We start from the raw sequence: 16421 nt of genomic DNA, 5'->3' as shown, positions 1-16421 counted from the left end.
TTCCCGTCCCTGAAACCATGCTGGCTGCTGTTGATGAGATCATTCCTTTCTAGGTGTTCCACCACTCTTCTCCTGATAATCTTCTCCATGATTTTGCATACTATACATGTCAGTGACACTGGTCTGTAGTTTAATGCTTCATGTCTGTCTCCTTTTTTAAAGATTGGGACTACATTTGCTGTCTTCCATGCCTCAGGCAATCTCCCTGTTTCGATAGATGTATTGAATATTGTTGTTAGGGGTACACATAGCGCCTCTGCTCCCTCTCTCAATACCCATGGGGAGATGTTATCTGGCCCCATTGCCTTTGAGGTATCTAGCTCACTCAGAAGCCTCTTCACTTCTTCCTCGGTTGTGTGCACTGTGTCCAGCACTTGGTGGTGTGCCCCACCTCTCCGTCTTTCTGGAGTCCCTTCTGTCTCCTCTGTGAACACTTCTTTGAATCTCTTGTTGAGTTCTTCACATACTTCCCGGTCATTTCCTGTTGTCTCTCCTCCTTCCTTCCTTAGCCTGATTACCTGGTCCTTGACTGTTGTTTTCCTCCTGGTGTGGCTGTACAACAGTTTCGGGTCAGATTTGGCTTTCGCTGCTATGTCATTTTCATATTGTCTTTGGGCCTCCCTTCTTATCTGTGCATATTCATTTCTGGCTCTACGACTGTTCTCCTTATTCTCCTGGGTCCTTTGCCTTCTATATTTCTTCCATTCCCTAGCACACTTGGTTTTTGCCTCCCTGCACCTTTGGGTAAACCATGGGCTCATCCTGGCTTTTTCATTACTCCTGTTACCCTTGTGTGTGTGTGTGTGTGTGTGTGTGTGTGTGTGTGTGTGTGTGTGTGTGTGTGTGTGTGTGTGTGTGTGTGTGTGTGTGTGTGTGTTAGTTACCATTTTGTCCTAGGCACATGTCGATTAGACACTAGGCCTGTTGTGTGTGTGTGTTAGTTACCATTTTGTCCTAGTGTGTGTGTGTGTGTGTGTGTGTGTGTGTGTGTGTGTGTGTGTGTGTGTGTGTGCATGTGTGTGTGTGTGTGTGTGTGCATGTGTGTGTGTGTGTGTGTGTGCATGTGTGTGTGTGTGTGTGTGTGTGTGTGTGTGTGCATGTGTGTGTGTGTGCATGTGTGTGTGTGTGCATGTGTGTGTGTGTGCATGTGTGTGTGTGTGCATGTGTGTGTGTGTGCATGTGTGTGTGTGTGCATGTGTGTGTGTGTGCATGTGTGTGTGCGTGCATGTGTGTGCGTGCATGTGTGTGTGAGTGCATGTGTGTGTGTGTGCATGTGTGTGTGTGTGCATGTGTGTGTGTGTGCATGTGTGTGTGTGTGCATGTGTGTGTGTGTACTCACCTATTTGTGGTTGCAGGGGTCGAGTCCTAGCTCCTGGCATGTGTGCATGTGTGTGTGTGTGTGTGTGTGTGTGTGTGTGTGTGTGTGTGTGTGTGTGTGTGTGTGTGTGTGTGTGTGTGTGTGTGTGTGAGAGCAAGAGAGAGAGCAAGAGAGAGAGCAAGAGAGAGAGCAAGAGAGCAAGAGAGAGAGAGAAGAGAGAGAGAGAGAGGGGGAGGGGAAGCCCAGCAGCCCCAACATCAGATGTGATCATGTGACTTGTAACAGCTACTACTGCGTCACCACTAGGTTGCGCCTGACCCCAGCGATTGAAACAAGTGGGCAGGTAGTTAGCAAGTGCTGGCAGCCAATCAAAACTCTCCATCAGCGAATACAATGAGAGGTGTAGTTGTTACATCCTACCTACATACATAAGATAATATATTAAGTCAAATAATAATATAAAGCAAGATATTTTATTTTAGCTATTAATGAAAACATCGGTAATATAAAATTACAAATATGAAAATTCAATACAGCCTCTCCTCACTTAGCAACCTACTCATTTACCGATGCCTCAGAATTACGATGGGCCCTCTGACCAGTATGCATACCTGTATATCGCAGTCACTTATTTGCACAGAACTGCTAAACCTCAAATGATGTAGTTGAAGTTTTAGCAGTAAAGATCGAGAACCAAAATCAGGCCAGTGTGGTAGTTTACAAGCCTCTGGATGCAATGTCCCAACAATTCCAGGAACAGCTGTTGAAAATTGACCACTGTCTGGTAAATCTTCCAGCTCCTGCCTCCAACATCTTACTTCTGGGGGATTTCAGCTTCAGGCACCTAAAATGGAGGAATATAGCAAATAATGTTGTTGCAGGGATAACACCAGGAGGCAGCTCAGATGAAAACTCACACACACACGAGCTTTTAAATCTCTGCACAAAATTCACCTTAAACCAGCAAATAATAGAACCTACTAGATTGGAAAATACACTGAACCTCATCTTCACAAACAATGATGATCTGATACAAAATGTCACCATATCAAAAACAATATACTCAGATCACAACATAATCAAGGTTCAGACATGTATGCGCGGAGCCCCAGACCGACAAAATGTGATCAGTCACGAGGGAGCCTTCACCAAATTCAACTTCAGTAACAAGAACATAAAGCGGGACCAAGTAAACCAAGTCCTAAATGATATAAGCTGGGAAGATAGCCTAAGCAACACAGACCCCAACTTATGCTTAGAACAGATTAACTCTGTGGCACTCAATGTATGCTCAAGGCATATTCCTTTAAGAAAAAGGAGGAGTAGATGTAAAATAGAAAGAGACAGGCGCTTCCTTTACAGGCAATGGAAAACAATAACAGAGTGGCTAAAAGAAGCCAATATACCTGCAATGCATAGGGAGAGACTGGTCAGAGAAATAGCAAACATCGAACTAAAGCCAAAAGAATCTTATAGGAGTCAGGAATCGCGGGAAGAACTAAAAGCCATATCTTGCTGTCAATTTTGTCAAGGTTGGGAACCAAAGCAATCATAGTACTAGGAGGAGAGAGCACAACTTTGTAGTACCCACAGTCAGTGGCCAGGCTTCAAACACCTTTTATTGTACAGCAATAAAGGAATGGAACAGACTGCCTGCACATGTCAAAGCCAGTCATAGCATGAACCAGTTCAAGAAGAGTGCCAAAATGTGTCTGATTAATGTAGCTACAGAAAAGAAGGGGAATGATTTTCTATTTTTTAGCTAACATACATGTAAATTTTACCTTATTCCTAGTAATGACCCTTGTATTGTAGATAGTCTTAACCCTTTGACTGTTTACGGCGTATAAATACGTCTTACACACCACTGTTTCTGACGTATTTATACGCACAAATTCTAGCAGCTTCAAATCAAGCGGGAAAGGCCTGGTAGGCCTACATGAGAGAGAATGGGTCTCAGTGGTCGGTGTGCACCCTGTGAAAAAAATCTGGGACCCAGCGGTGCATTTTGGGAACGCCATCTTGTTAGTCCATTTTCACCATGCCTCTCGGTAAGAAGTTTCCCACTCGTCGGCGGATTGGAGGTCTTTTGTTCACAAGTGATAGCTCTAACAGCGATGAAAATGTCAGTGACAGTGAATTCCAGGGTTTTGAAGTGAGTGTGACTGGAAAAAGTGCCCAGGATAACGTAATTAGTGATGAAAGCCCAGATGACCCACAACCTTCCACCTCTGGTGCTGGGCCGGCTTGTTCACGTTCGCCTGTACCAGGACGAAAGAGGAAACTATTTGGTCGTGTACAACACCCAGATGTTAGCAGTGAATGTGATAGTGATAGTGATTTCAAGGTCATTGAAAGCAGTTCTAGTGACAGTGAGGGTGAATATTCCCCAGTGAAGCGGCAGTATGTACGACATAGCATGCGATCTGGTAGCATATTTTTCTGGGAGCACATCCCGTGGCCCTATTAGTGAAGATTTAGTAATTTGAGCATACATACAGAGGTACAAAAAAATACAGGTAAGAGCAGCATGCCAAAGCCACTTATATGCATAGCATTATGGGCTGGCTTAAAATTAACTTAAGATTAACTAAGCAATGATGAAATCAGGGATAAGACATTATTGTAAACAGATAACTATAAAGCACAAATGAGTATTACAAAGACAGGTCATATGGTTGCATGCATTGCTGTACATTCAGTCGAATGGAGTATTCTGTTAGATTGGGTTTTAGGTTTAACATTTATGTGATATAATTGTGAGAAACATTTAAGATATACAATTTATAAGGTTCAGTTATTCAGTATTTATTTGGTTTTGGGTGAGTAAGTGATCTTTGAGAAGAGACTTGAATTTATAAACAGGTAGTGTTTCTTTTATATTTACAGGTAATGAATTCCAGATTTTAGGGCCTTTTATGTGCATTGAGTTTTTGCATAGCGTGAGATGGACACGAGGAACATCAAAGAGTGATCTGTGCCTTGTGTTATGGTCATGTGTTCTGTTGAGGTTGGCAAGGAGATGTTTGAGGGGAGGGTTAATATCAGAGTTAAGTGTTCTATGTATGTAATAGGTGCAATAATAAGTATGGATGTTTTGTATGGTGAGTAGGTTGAGTGTTTTGAATATTGGTGGAGTGTGCTGCCTGTAGTGAGAATTTGTTATCATTCTAACTGCAGCCTTTTGTTGGGTAATTAGTGGTCTGAGATGGTTAATTGTTGTTGAGCCCCATGCACAAATTCCATAGGTGAGATAGGGGTAAATAAGAGAGTGATATAGGGCCAGGAGGGCTGACTGTGGAGCATAGTACCGTATCTTCGATAGTATGCCTACAGTCTTGGAAATTTTCTTAGAAATTTGTTGTATATGTGTATGAAATTTGAGTCTATTATCAAGGTGGATTCCTAAGAATTTTCCCTCTGTTAGCTTTGTGATAGGTGATCCGTTTATCATTATGTTAAGAGGGACATCTGTAGCTCTGTTACCAAACTGAATGAAGTAGGTTTTGTCAATGTTTAGTGTAAGTTTGTTAGTCCTCATCCAGGTAGATATTTTCTGTAATTCGGTATTTACAGTATTGGCTAGCGTGACTGGGCTCGGGTGAGAGAAGACGTATGTAGTGTCATCTGCAAATAGTGTGGGTTTGAGTAATTGCGAAGCATTTGGTAGGTCATTTATGTATAGGAGAAAGAGAAGAGGGCCAAGGACACTTCCCTGTGGGACACCAACTGTAATTGGTTGTGCGGAAGAGCTTGCCCCATTTGCGTACACATATTGGCTTCTGTTGCTGAGGTATGACTTGAGGTAGTTGAGGGAGTGCCCTCTTATACCATAGTGTGACAATTTTACGTGGAGCAAGTCATGGTCAACTGTATCAAAAGCTTTACGTAAGTCAATGAAGATCCCCAGTGGGACTTCTTTTTTCTCTATTGCAGTGTATATATGTTCTAGCATGTGTATAATAGCATCATTAGTATTTTTATTAGGCCTGAATCCAAATTGGCAGGGGTTGAGAATGTTTTGGGAGATGAGGTAGGAGTAGATTCATTTATGAATTAATTTTTCGAAGATTTTTGAGAGAGGGTGTAAATTGGATATTGGCCTACAGTTATTCAACTCTGTTTGGTCTCCTCCTTTATGGATCGGGGTGACCCTTGCTATTTTGAGAACTGTAGGGAAGGTGGAGGATTCAATGGATTTGTTAAAGAGTGTTGCAATGATTGGTGATAGCACTTGTGACACTTTTTTGTATATAAAGGGTGGTAAGGTATTTAAATCTCCTGCCTTGTTTTTTAGTGCGTTGATAATAAGGGAGACTTCGTATGGGTTAGTCGGAGCTAGGAACAGTGTGTTCGGGTAGTTGCCAGTGAGGTAGTCATTTGGTGGGGTATCTGAGCTTGGGATTTTATTGGCAAGGTTTTGTCCTATAGTGGAGAAGAAATCATTGAGTCTGTTTGCTGTTTCTGTTGGTGGGAGTTGGGGTTCACCTGATTTTGCTAATTTTATTTCGCTATGTCGTGATATCTTTTTTGTTCCCAGAATTTCTGATAGGGTTTTCCAGGTCTTTTTTATATCACCTCATAAGTTGGATAATCTGTTCTCATAATACAATTTTTTTGCCCTTCTTATCAGGCTGGTTAGGATTGATGAGTAACGTTTTGTTTGGTCTCTGGTTATGTGACCCATTCTGTACTGTTTTTCATATCAGTGTTTTGTATTTATGGATTTGAGAATGCTGGGTGTTAGCCAGGGACTGTTCAGTCTCTTAGCTGTCATCTGTTTAGTTTTTTTAGGGCAGTGCTTGTTATAGAGGTATTGGGTCTTTTTTAGAAAATTATTAAAACATTCGTCAATATCTGTATAGATTTCTAGCTCAGTGTGCCAGTCAATGTTTGTTACTGCTGTTGTGAAGTTATTAATGGCTGCCTCATTGTGAAGTCTGAAGGTGACTTTAGTAGTGTCTTGGGGTAATTTACCAAGAGTTGTTATGGGGAAAGTAGGGTAGTGGTCTGTGGTATTATCTGTAATTATGCCTGATTTTAAAGGGGATATGGTGTTGGTCCAGATGTGGTCAAGTAGGGAAACACTAGTCTCCGTAACTCTTGTAGGTTTTGTTACTGTTGGTAGCAACATGCAGTTACTCATTGTGTTTGTGAATTCAGCATGACAATATTGTTACGATGGGTATGAATGATGTGAATGAGGGAGCAGGCAGTGGTGGTGATAGTGATGGTGGCACGGCCCATGTGGCACCAGCAGCGGGCCACGCTACTACCCACGCTGCTGACTCTGCACAACAACCAGCCTCACCCGACCCCACACTCCCACAACCTGAACAACCACAACCACGGTACAATATCTAGAACCCACCAGCAGACCGCATCTGGGATTGGCAGGACGGTGACGAGTTTGTTCCCAGTCCCCATGACTTTGATGAAACACAAAGTGGAATAAAGCCATCATGTCCACTTGGGAACAATGCTAGTGAACTGGACTGCTTCGAGTTATTCTTCGATGAACCCCTGATGGACATCAATGTCAGGGAAACAAACACATACTATGATTACACCATGGCAAATACCAAAATCACAGCTACACCAGTGGATGGAGACAACTGTGGCAGAGATGTACCTGTTTTTTGCCACAATAATGCTTATGCCACATGTGTATAAGCACACTGTCACCACATACTGGGCAACAGAACGCCTGATTTCAACTCCAGGTTTTAGTGACATTATAGGTGTCAATCGTTTCCTGATACTGTTACGTATGTTACACTTTTCAGACAAAACCAGGCCTGACAGAAGCTGTAAGTGAAATGCTGTAAAGTGGGGCCTGCCTGTATATGACTTTGTAGTGAAGCCTGGCAATTCAAAACAAAGGTACCGACTAAGGTAATGCTTCTGAAAAAGTATAATTCAGTTGATTTTAAATACTATAACAAACATGAGAAACATGCATATATCACACAATATCAGGTGGCAGTATTTAACATATCAAGAATATACAGCTAGCACTTATTTCCTGGAAATAGCCTAACAGTAATACTGTAATAATAATAATATTTTTTTTTGACATGATACATGTTTATACAAAGGAATATAATAATTGGGTGTACATGTCAAAAGCCCCTATATATGCAGAGCATTTTGGGCAAACTTAAAATTAACTTAAGATTAATAAAGCAATAACAGTACATATGGTCATTAGACGAGTTACAGTGAATACAAGAGAACTGAGTATTCTATTAGGTCATGCTATATGGCTTTAATAAGTCTTGTAGACAAGACGTACAATTTTGATTATTAACCTTAGGAGGCCACAATGGAGTGATTAACATTTGGGATGAATAGAGATATTGAGAGTAAGTATATAGTGATGAGAGAGCTTTACCTATGTTCATGATATTGAGCAAATGCATGTATAGTCTTTACATATGTACAGTGGTCCCTCAATAATCGTCGGGCTCGATAGTTGTCCTTTTCGGAAATTGTCGTGTTATTTTCGTCCAAACACTGGCTCGCAAATGGCCGGTTGACTCGCTAATTGTCGTTCATCCTGGACGCATACTCACGGCTCTGAGCCGCCCCGGCCTCCCTTCCCAGCCAGTGTGCCATTGTTTACCAGTGAGCGACGGTCCCCTCACTTGTTCATACGAAATATTTCATAATATTCCATTCATTTTAGTGCTTGCAAGTGCTAAATAAGCTACCATGGCTCCAAAGAAAGCTCCTAGTGCCAAGCCTTTGGTAAAGGTGAGAAATACGAATGAATTTAAGAAAAACATCATTGAACAATATGAAAGCAGCGTACGCGTGGCCAAACTGGCCAGGACGTATAACAAACCCCATACAACCATAATTTCCATCGTGGCAAAGAAAAAGGAAATCAAGGAAGCTGTTGTTGCTTGGAGAAAACTGTGGCCAGATTGTGTCCACAAGAGGGATTTTGAAGGGTTTGTGGCTGACCCTGATGAGCCTATGTCAGTTGTGAAATCTATTGTGGCATTGGGGAGTTCCATGGGGTTGGATGTGAGTTTGGAGGATGTGGAAGAGTTGGTGGAGGACCACAACGAAGAGCTAACCACTGAGGAGCTGCAAGAGCTTCAGCAGGAACAGCAATAGATCGCAGCTCATAATCTTGCTGCAGAGGAGGAAGAGAGATGGAAGAAGGTGCCTTCTTCAGAAATTAAGGAGATTTTTGAAATGTGGGGTAGGATGGAAAGATTTATGGAGAAACATCACACCCTGAGAAGGATGTTGCAAGCCATATCGGCAACTTGTACAGTGACAGAGTCTTGGCCCATTTTAGGGAAGTTTTAAAGAGATGCCAGAAACAGAGCTCTCTGGACACAACATAATCGAGGTTCAGACATGTATGCGTGGAGCCCCAGACTGACAAAATGGGATCAGTCATGAGGGAGCCTTCACCAAATTCAACTTCAATAACAAGAACATAAAGTGGGACCAAGTAAACCAAGTTGTAAATGATATAAGCTGAGAAGATAGACTAAGCAACACAGACCCCAACTTATGCCTAGAACAGATTAACTCTGTGGCACTCAATGTATGCTCAAGGCATACTCCTTTAAGAAAAAGGAGGAGTAGATGTAAAATAGACAGGCGCTCCCTTTACAGGCGTCGGAAAAGAATAACAGAGCGGCTAAAAGAGGCCAATATAGGAATCTTATAGGAGTCAGGAATCGCGGGAAGAACTAAAAGCCATAAATGAAATTGAAAGAAACCTAAAGTATTTCTTTTCTTATGCCAAATCAAAGTTGAGAACAACATCCAGTATTGGGCCCCTACTTAAACAAGATGGATCTTACACAGATGACAGCAAGGAAATGAGTGAGCTACTCAAGTCCCAATATGACTCAGTTTTTAGCAAGCCACTAACCAGACTGAGAGTCGAAGATCTAAATAAATTTTTTATGAGAGAGCCACAGAATTTGGTAAACACAAGCCTATCTGATGTTATCCTGACACCAAATGACTTCGAACAGGCGATAAATGACATGCCCATGCACTCTGCCCCAGGGCCAGACTCATGGAACTCCATGTTCATCAAGAACTGCAAGAAGCCCCTATCGCGTGCTTTTAACATCCTATGGAGAAGGAGCATAGACACTGGGTCGCCCCACAGTTACTAAAAACAACAGACATAGCCCCACTCCACAAAGGGGGCAGTAAAGCAATAGCAAAGAACTACAGACCGATAACGTTAACATCCCATATCATAAAAATCTTTGAAAGGGTCCTAAGAAGCAAGATCGCCACCCATCTAGATACCTATCAATTACACAACCCAAGGCAACATGGGTTTAGAGCAGGTTGCTCCTGTCTGTCACAACTACTGGACCACTACGACAAGGTCCTAGATGCACTAGAAGACAAAAAGAATGCAGATGTTACATACACAGACTTTGCAAAAGCCTTCGACAAGTGTGACCATGGCGTAATAGCGCACAAAATGCGTGCTAAAGGAATAACAGGAAAAGTTGGCAGGTGGATCTATAACTTCCTCAGAAATAGAACACAAAGAGTAGTAGCAGAGAGTCAAGTCTGAGGTGGCTACGGTGAAAAGCTCTGTTCCGCAAGGCGCAGTACTCGCTCCCATCTTGTTCCTCATCCTCATATCTGACATAGACAAGGATGTAAGCCACAGCACTGTGTCTTCCTTTGCAGATGACCCCGAATCTGCATGACAGTGTCTTCCATTGCAGACACTGCAACGCTCCAGGTGGACATCAACCAAATCTTTCAATGGGCTGCAGAAAACAATATGAAGTTCAACGATGAGAAATTTCAATTACTCCGATATGGTAAACATGAGGAAACTAAAACTTCATCAGAGTTTAAAACAAATTCCAGCCACACAATAGAGCGAAAAACTAACATCAAAGACCTGGGAGTGATCCTGCCAGAGGATCTCACCTTCAAGGACCATAACATTGTATCAATCGCATCTGCTAGAAAAATAACAGGATGGATGATGAGAACCTTCAAAACTAGGGATGCCAAGTCCATGATGACATTCTTCAGGTCGCTTGTTCTATCTAGGCTGGAATATTGCTGCACACTAACAGCACCTTTCAAGGCAGGTGAAATTGCTGACCTAAAAAATGTAAAGAGAACTTCCATGGCACACATAACGGAGATAAAACACCTCAATTACTGGAAGCTCTAAAGTTCCTGAACCTGTACTCCCTGGAATGCAGGTGGGAGAGATACATGATTATATACACCTGAAAAATCCTAGAGGGACTGGTACCAAACTTGCACACGAAATCACTCTCTCCGAAAGCAAAAGACTCAGTAGATGATGCAACATCCCCCCAATGAAAAGCAGGGGTGTCACTAGCACGCTAAGAGACAACACAATAAGTGTCAGGGGCCCAAGACTGTTCAACTGCCTCCCAGCATACATAAGGGGGATTACCAATAGACCCCTGGCTGTCTTCAAGCAGGCACTGGACAGGCACCTAAAGTCGGTACCTGACCAGCTGGGCTGTGGCTCGTACATTGGATTGCGTGCAGCCAGCAGTAACAGCCTGGTTGATCAGGCCCTGTTCCACCATGAGGCCTGGTCACAGACCAGGCCGTGGGGGCGTTGACCCCTGGAACTCTCTCTCTCCAGGTAAACAGGACTCCAGTGACTCTCAAGCTGGTCCTAGTGGCATTAAGAAATGGAAGAGAGAAGTATGTAACCCCAGAAAAGGACTTGGTACCTGAGGTGTTGATGGAAGGGGATTCCCCTTCCAAACAGTAACTAATCCAATCTCTCTTCTTCTCCAGTCTTCCATACACTAAGAAGAATCGCCAATAAAGGTAAGTGTTATGCTGTTAAATGTTTCATTCATCATGTAACACTGTATTGTTTATGTACTACATACATCTATATTTCACGTAAATTTTTTTTTTTATGTGAATGGGTGTCAGGAACGTATTAATTGTATTTACATTATTTCTTATGGGGAAAATTGATTCGATAATCGTCTATTTCGATATCATCGCACTTCCAGGAACTGATCAACGACGATAAACGAGGGACCACTGTATTTATGATGGGCTGGAATAGGTTAAAATAAGGCATTTTTTAACTGTAGTTTTAATAATGCTATCTGAGCCAGTGGTTCTGGAGATTTCTGGCAGGGTGTTCCTGATTTTGGGCCCTTTTATGTACAATGAGATTTTGAAAAGATTTAGCCTGACACGGGGAATGTCGTAGAGGTTTCTGTGCCTAATGTTGTGTCTATGAGTCCTATTGCAACTGTCAAGAAAGCGTTTCAGGTCGGGATTTACATTACAATTGATTTTTCTGTAAATGTAGGTTGCACAATAGTACAGTGAATGTTTTGTATAGTGAGTAGGGTTAGGTCTTTGAAGTGTGGGGGGGAGGGGTGTTGTCTAGCAGTAGACTGTGTGATCCTTCACACTACTGCTTTTTGTTGTGTTATTATTGATTTGGGAGAGTTGCTTCCAAATGATTTGAAGTTGTTTTGGTTGGTAAGATATGATAAGATTTCGTTCAGATTTTTAACCCCGGAGGGTTAGCCACCCAGGATAACCCAAGAAAGTCAGTGCGTCATCGAGGACTGTCTAACTTATTTCCATTGGGGTCCTCAATCTTGTCCCCCAGGATGCAACCCACACCAGTTGACTAACACTCAGGTACCTATTTGCTGCTAGGTGAACAGGACAATAGGTGTAAGGAAACGTGTCGAAATGTTTCCACCCGCCGGGAATCGAACCCGGGCCCTCCATGTGTGAAGCGGGAGCTTTAGCCACCGGTTTGGTTAGTGCTGAGAGATGAGATGATTTTTAAGCAGTCCTTAAATTATAAGTAGTTAGCGCTTCCTTTATCAGTTCAGGTAGTGAATTCCAAATCTTTGGGCCCTTTATGTGCATTGCATTTTTGCATAGTGAGAGACTGACACGAGGGATGTCAAAGAGTGCCTTATGTCTTGTATTGTGACTATGCATTCTGTTGTAGTTATGAAGGTTTTTAGGTGGAGGGTTTACATTGGAGTTTAATGTTTTGTTTATGTAGTAGGCACATTAATATGAGTGTATGTCTCGTGTATTCAGTAAGTTCAGGCGTGCAGTCTAGCACAGGAGCTGGTAATCATCCTCACAGCAGTTTTTTTTTTTGACCATATGTGGATTAATATACTAGCTCCCCTTAAATCAGGGATAAGATAAGATAAGATAAGATTTCGTTCGGATTTTTAACCCCGGAGGGTTAGCCACCCAGGATAACCCAAGAAAGTCAGTGCGTCATCGAGGACTGTCTAACTTATTTCCATTGGGGTCCTTAATCTTGTCCCCCAGGATGCGACCCACACCAGTCGACTAACACCCAGGTACCTATTTGCTGCTAGGTGAACAGGACAACAGGTGTAAGGAAACATGTCGAAATGTTTCCACCCACCGGGAATCGAACCCGGGCCCTCCGTGTGTGAAGCGGGAGCTTTAGCCACCAGGCCACCGGGCCACCACCACCAGGCCACCGGGCCACCCGGGATAATCACAGACAGCACTACTGACCACTACCCCACCTTCCTCTTAACAAACATTAGTAATCAACCACTGGAATACAACAAAGTCTCTTTTTTAGACTCCATGACAAGGCTTCAATAAGTAACTTCACAACAAAGTTAGGCATGATTGACTGGCCTACAGAATTCTCCGAGGCTAATGGTTCGATGATTGGATAGACATATTTCTTAACAAACTACTTAGACAAACATTGTCCTATAAAAACGAAATAGATTACAAATAAACGGCTAGGTTGCCCGTGGATAACTAACAGCATTGATAAGAAACATCAATGTGAAAAGCAATATAAACAGGGCTAAATAAACAAAGATATTATTAAACAATACGCATCAGTTCTCACCAACCTAATAAGAAAGGCCAAGCAATTGTACTACTACAAATAGATTCGCCGAAACAAGAGGATATAAAAAGACCTGGAAGACACTCAAATTCTAGGAACCCACAAACTGAAAAAACTAGCGATATTGTACTTAACTAAGCCAAATGAAGCCCGACTACAGCCTACTGATACAGTTAACAAGATAAATGACTTTTTCTCAACCATAGGATCAAATCTCGCCAGCAAAATCCCAGGTACCAACGCCCAAGCAAGCAATTACTTAGATGAGAATTTCCCAACCGAGCCCACAGAAGTCACTACAATTATTAAGTCACTTAAAAATAAATCAGGAAATCTGGCTCAAGTTCCTCCATTAATGTACAAACGAGCGTCTCATGTTCTCTCACCTGCTGTGGAAATTATTTTGGGCTACCAAAATATTCCATGAAACGTTTCATAGTGTATAAGCTTTATGAGCCCTTAATATACCCACTTACATATTATTATTATTATAATAAAAAAGAACCCACTTACATAACACTTTTAAATATTACTAATATTTATCCTTCCAGCAAGTTACCTAGATACACAAAGTAATAAAATAACGTAGGAATTATTAATACAGTTTTAGGACCTAAAATAGGTAGGATTAGGTTTACTCTAGTAGAATTGGTATGAGATTATTATTATTATAATCAGATAGAAGCGCTAAACCACAAGGGTTATACAGTGCAATTAGTTAGAGAGCTGGCGGTTTCAATTCGAGCGAAATTAGAACACGCTAGATAGAGTCAGTTGAAGCTCTAGGCAGTGGCGTCGAAAGGAAGGGGGGCGCCCCAGGTAACACCATAGACTAGAGCCTCTAAAGAAGGTGACACTAATGCCAGGCGCGGATCTAGGAACAAAGTTTGGGGGGGCCCGACGGCAGAATTTTCGGTTGTTTAAAGAGCATTAGCATTACCGTTTCTCCACTAACGGGATTCTTATTTGTTAATTACTGGCGGACTGACCTAAATGAATGGGCATAACCATCTGCTCTAGGTGCCAGTGTTTCTCTTCGGATCCAAATGAGAGGGCCGATTTTTCTGAGAAAAAAAAAAAAAAACACTGACCTTACAATGTGAGGAATTTTGTATCTTATTAAAACTTTATTGAAAGTAAGAATTTAATAGCTAGAGACTTTTACATTAGACATTAACTTAAATGTAGAATATATATATATATATATATATATATATATATATATATATATATATATATATATATATATATATATATATATATATATATATATATATATATATATATATATATATATATATATATATATATATACCTGCTTAAGACAGTAAGCATTATACTTTATCACTTTTGTCTTGAAGAATGAGGTGATCTTCCTCTCACTCCCGGCTCGCTTCATGTTACACTCCTTGTGAGAATGAGAAGGAATTAACTCAACAAAGCTTTACCTATTTTCACTGAAACAATAAAATTGAAACTGGCATCCTTCAGAGTGATGAAAAAACAAAAGATAGTCCTTTACTGATAGCTGTCGTTGTAAGTTGTTACCGTTTTGTGGCTGCTGCCGTTAAGTAACTAAGTAACAGTCAAGTCAAACTATATAACGAAAAAAATATGAAAAGGGTAAAAATGGAAATACAGTACCAACGATAATAAATAAGTTAGTACAAACTTTCACTGCCAGTTTGATTCGAATACTATATCTCACAGAATTTTCTGTTGTTTTCAATAGTGGTCTCAACACTTTTGTAGCTTGAATAGTGAGATAATATCTCACTATTCAAGCTACACATACTGACTCACTGCGAGCCGGGCACGAACCAGGACGAGAGGGTAAGGGTTCATGAACCATTCAGTGACCTTACTGCACCAGGTAAAGGGGCCAGGGCAAGATTAATACATTAGGCTATTGTGTTTATGTCTGTTTTGGGGCCTTGTGGGACAGTGCCAGAGTGGAGTGGGTTGGAGCCTTGGAGCTATGCCTACGGTAGCCTACCGTGAAAGAGTATAATAATAATAATAATAATGATTGTTATTTTTATTAGGCTAAGTTTCAACATATTTACCCATATCTCTGAGTTATGGGTAAATATGTTGAAACTTAGCCTAATAAAAATAACAACTATTATTATTATTATTATTATACTTTTTCACGGTAGGCTACCGTAGGCATAGCTCCAAGGCTCCAACCCACTCCACTCTGGCACTGTCCCACAAGGCCCCAAAACAGACAAACACAATAGCCTAATGTATTAATCTTGCCCTGGCCCCTTTACCTGGTGCAGTAAGGTCACTGAATGGTTCATGAACCCTTACCCTCTCGTCCTGGTTCGTGCCCGGCTCGCAGTGAGTCAGTATGTGTGTTGGAGCCTTGAAATACCGGGGGACGGTGACTCACCGTCACGGGGTCACGCCGCATCAGCCGTCTGATGTTACCACGTGCTCTCAACATGCAACACTGCTTGACGCTCGCTGAGGCTGAGCCTCGCTCTCTCACAGCCTGCCTGCCTCTCTGGCTGTTATGCCAAATTTCTTTCAAGTTAGGACATTTCCACGATTTTTTTTGCCACATCTCATTATTCTCAGCATCAATACAGCTCCAAAATGTTTATTATAAGTATCCAACCTTAAAAAGCATTTTTGTATTGTTATGGAGCTAGAGGTATTAGTGGTCTGTAAACTTGCAAAGTTGCAAAACAAATTTAAATGCATCCCAAAGCAGTGGCGTAACTACGGGGAGCCTGGGGGGTCCGCCCCCTCTCCCTCACTAGAGCTGTGGGCCCCCCCCCACTTGAAAAGGAGTATCTGCATAGTTTTGTGTCTAGAAAAGTAAATATATATATATATATATATATATATATATATATATATATATATATATATATATATATATATATATGTGGTGCCGAATATGTAAAACTGGTCAATTAGCAAGAACTCATTTAAAATTAAGTCCTTTCTAAAATTTTCTCTTATACGTTTAAAGATATATCTTTTTCATTAATGTTGATGTAAAAATTTATAATTTTGCACCAAAAGGAACTTAGAAAACTTACCTAACCTTATTATAACAAGCGCAATTTATTTTAGCCTAACCCAACTATATATATTTTAGATTTGTTTACAATAATTTAATACTAAACAAGCACAGTGAAATATAGTTTTTTCGTTAGGTTCAGAATGATTTTGGCGAAATTATTG

The 16421-nt window shown here is 41.3% G+C and overlaps 1 long non-coding RNA gene across 1 annotated transcript in view; it reads right to left on the bottom strand.

Annotated features, from left to right (window-relative positions):
* The window catches only part of LOC138851598 (uncharacterized), a 31192-nt gene extending 17477 nt beyond the window's left edge, over positions 1-13715 (bottom strand). Inside the window, exons 1-2 of the long non-coding RNA XR_011391293.1 lie at positions 13607-13715; positions 1930-2162 (exon numbers count right to left, since the gene is read on the bottom strand). This is a non-coding gene — a long non-coding RNA (uncharacterized lncRNA). The remainder of the gene's footprint in view (positions 1-1929; positions 2163-13606) is intronic.
* Positions 13716-16421: the final 2706 nt, after the last annotated feature.

Source organism: Cherax quadricarinatus, unplaced genomic scaffold (assembly GCF_038502225.1).
Source record: "Cherax quadricarinatus isolate ZL_2023a unplaced genomic scaffold, ASM3850222v1 Contig1120, whole genome shotgun sequence".
NCBI classification, from domain to species: Eukaryota; Metazoa; Arthropoda; class Malacostraca; order Decapoda; family Parastacidae; genus Cherax; species Cherax quadricarinatus.
This window is presented reverse-complemented; position numbering and strand designations above follow the sequence as displayed.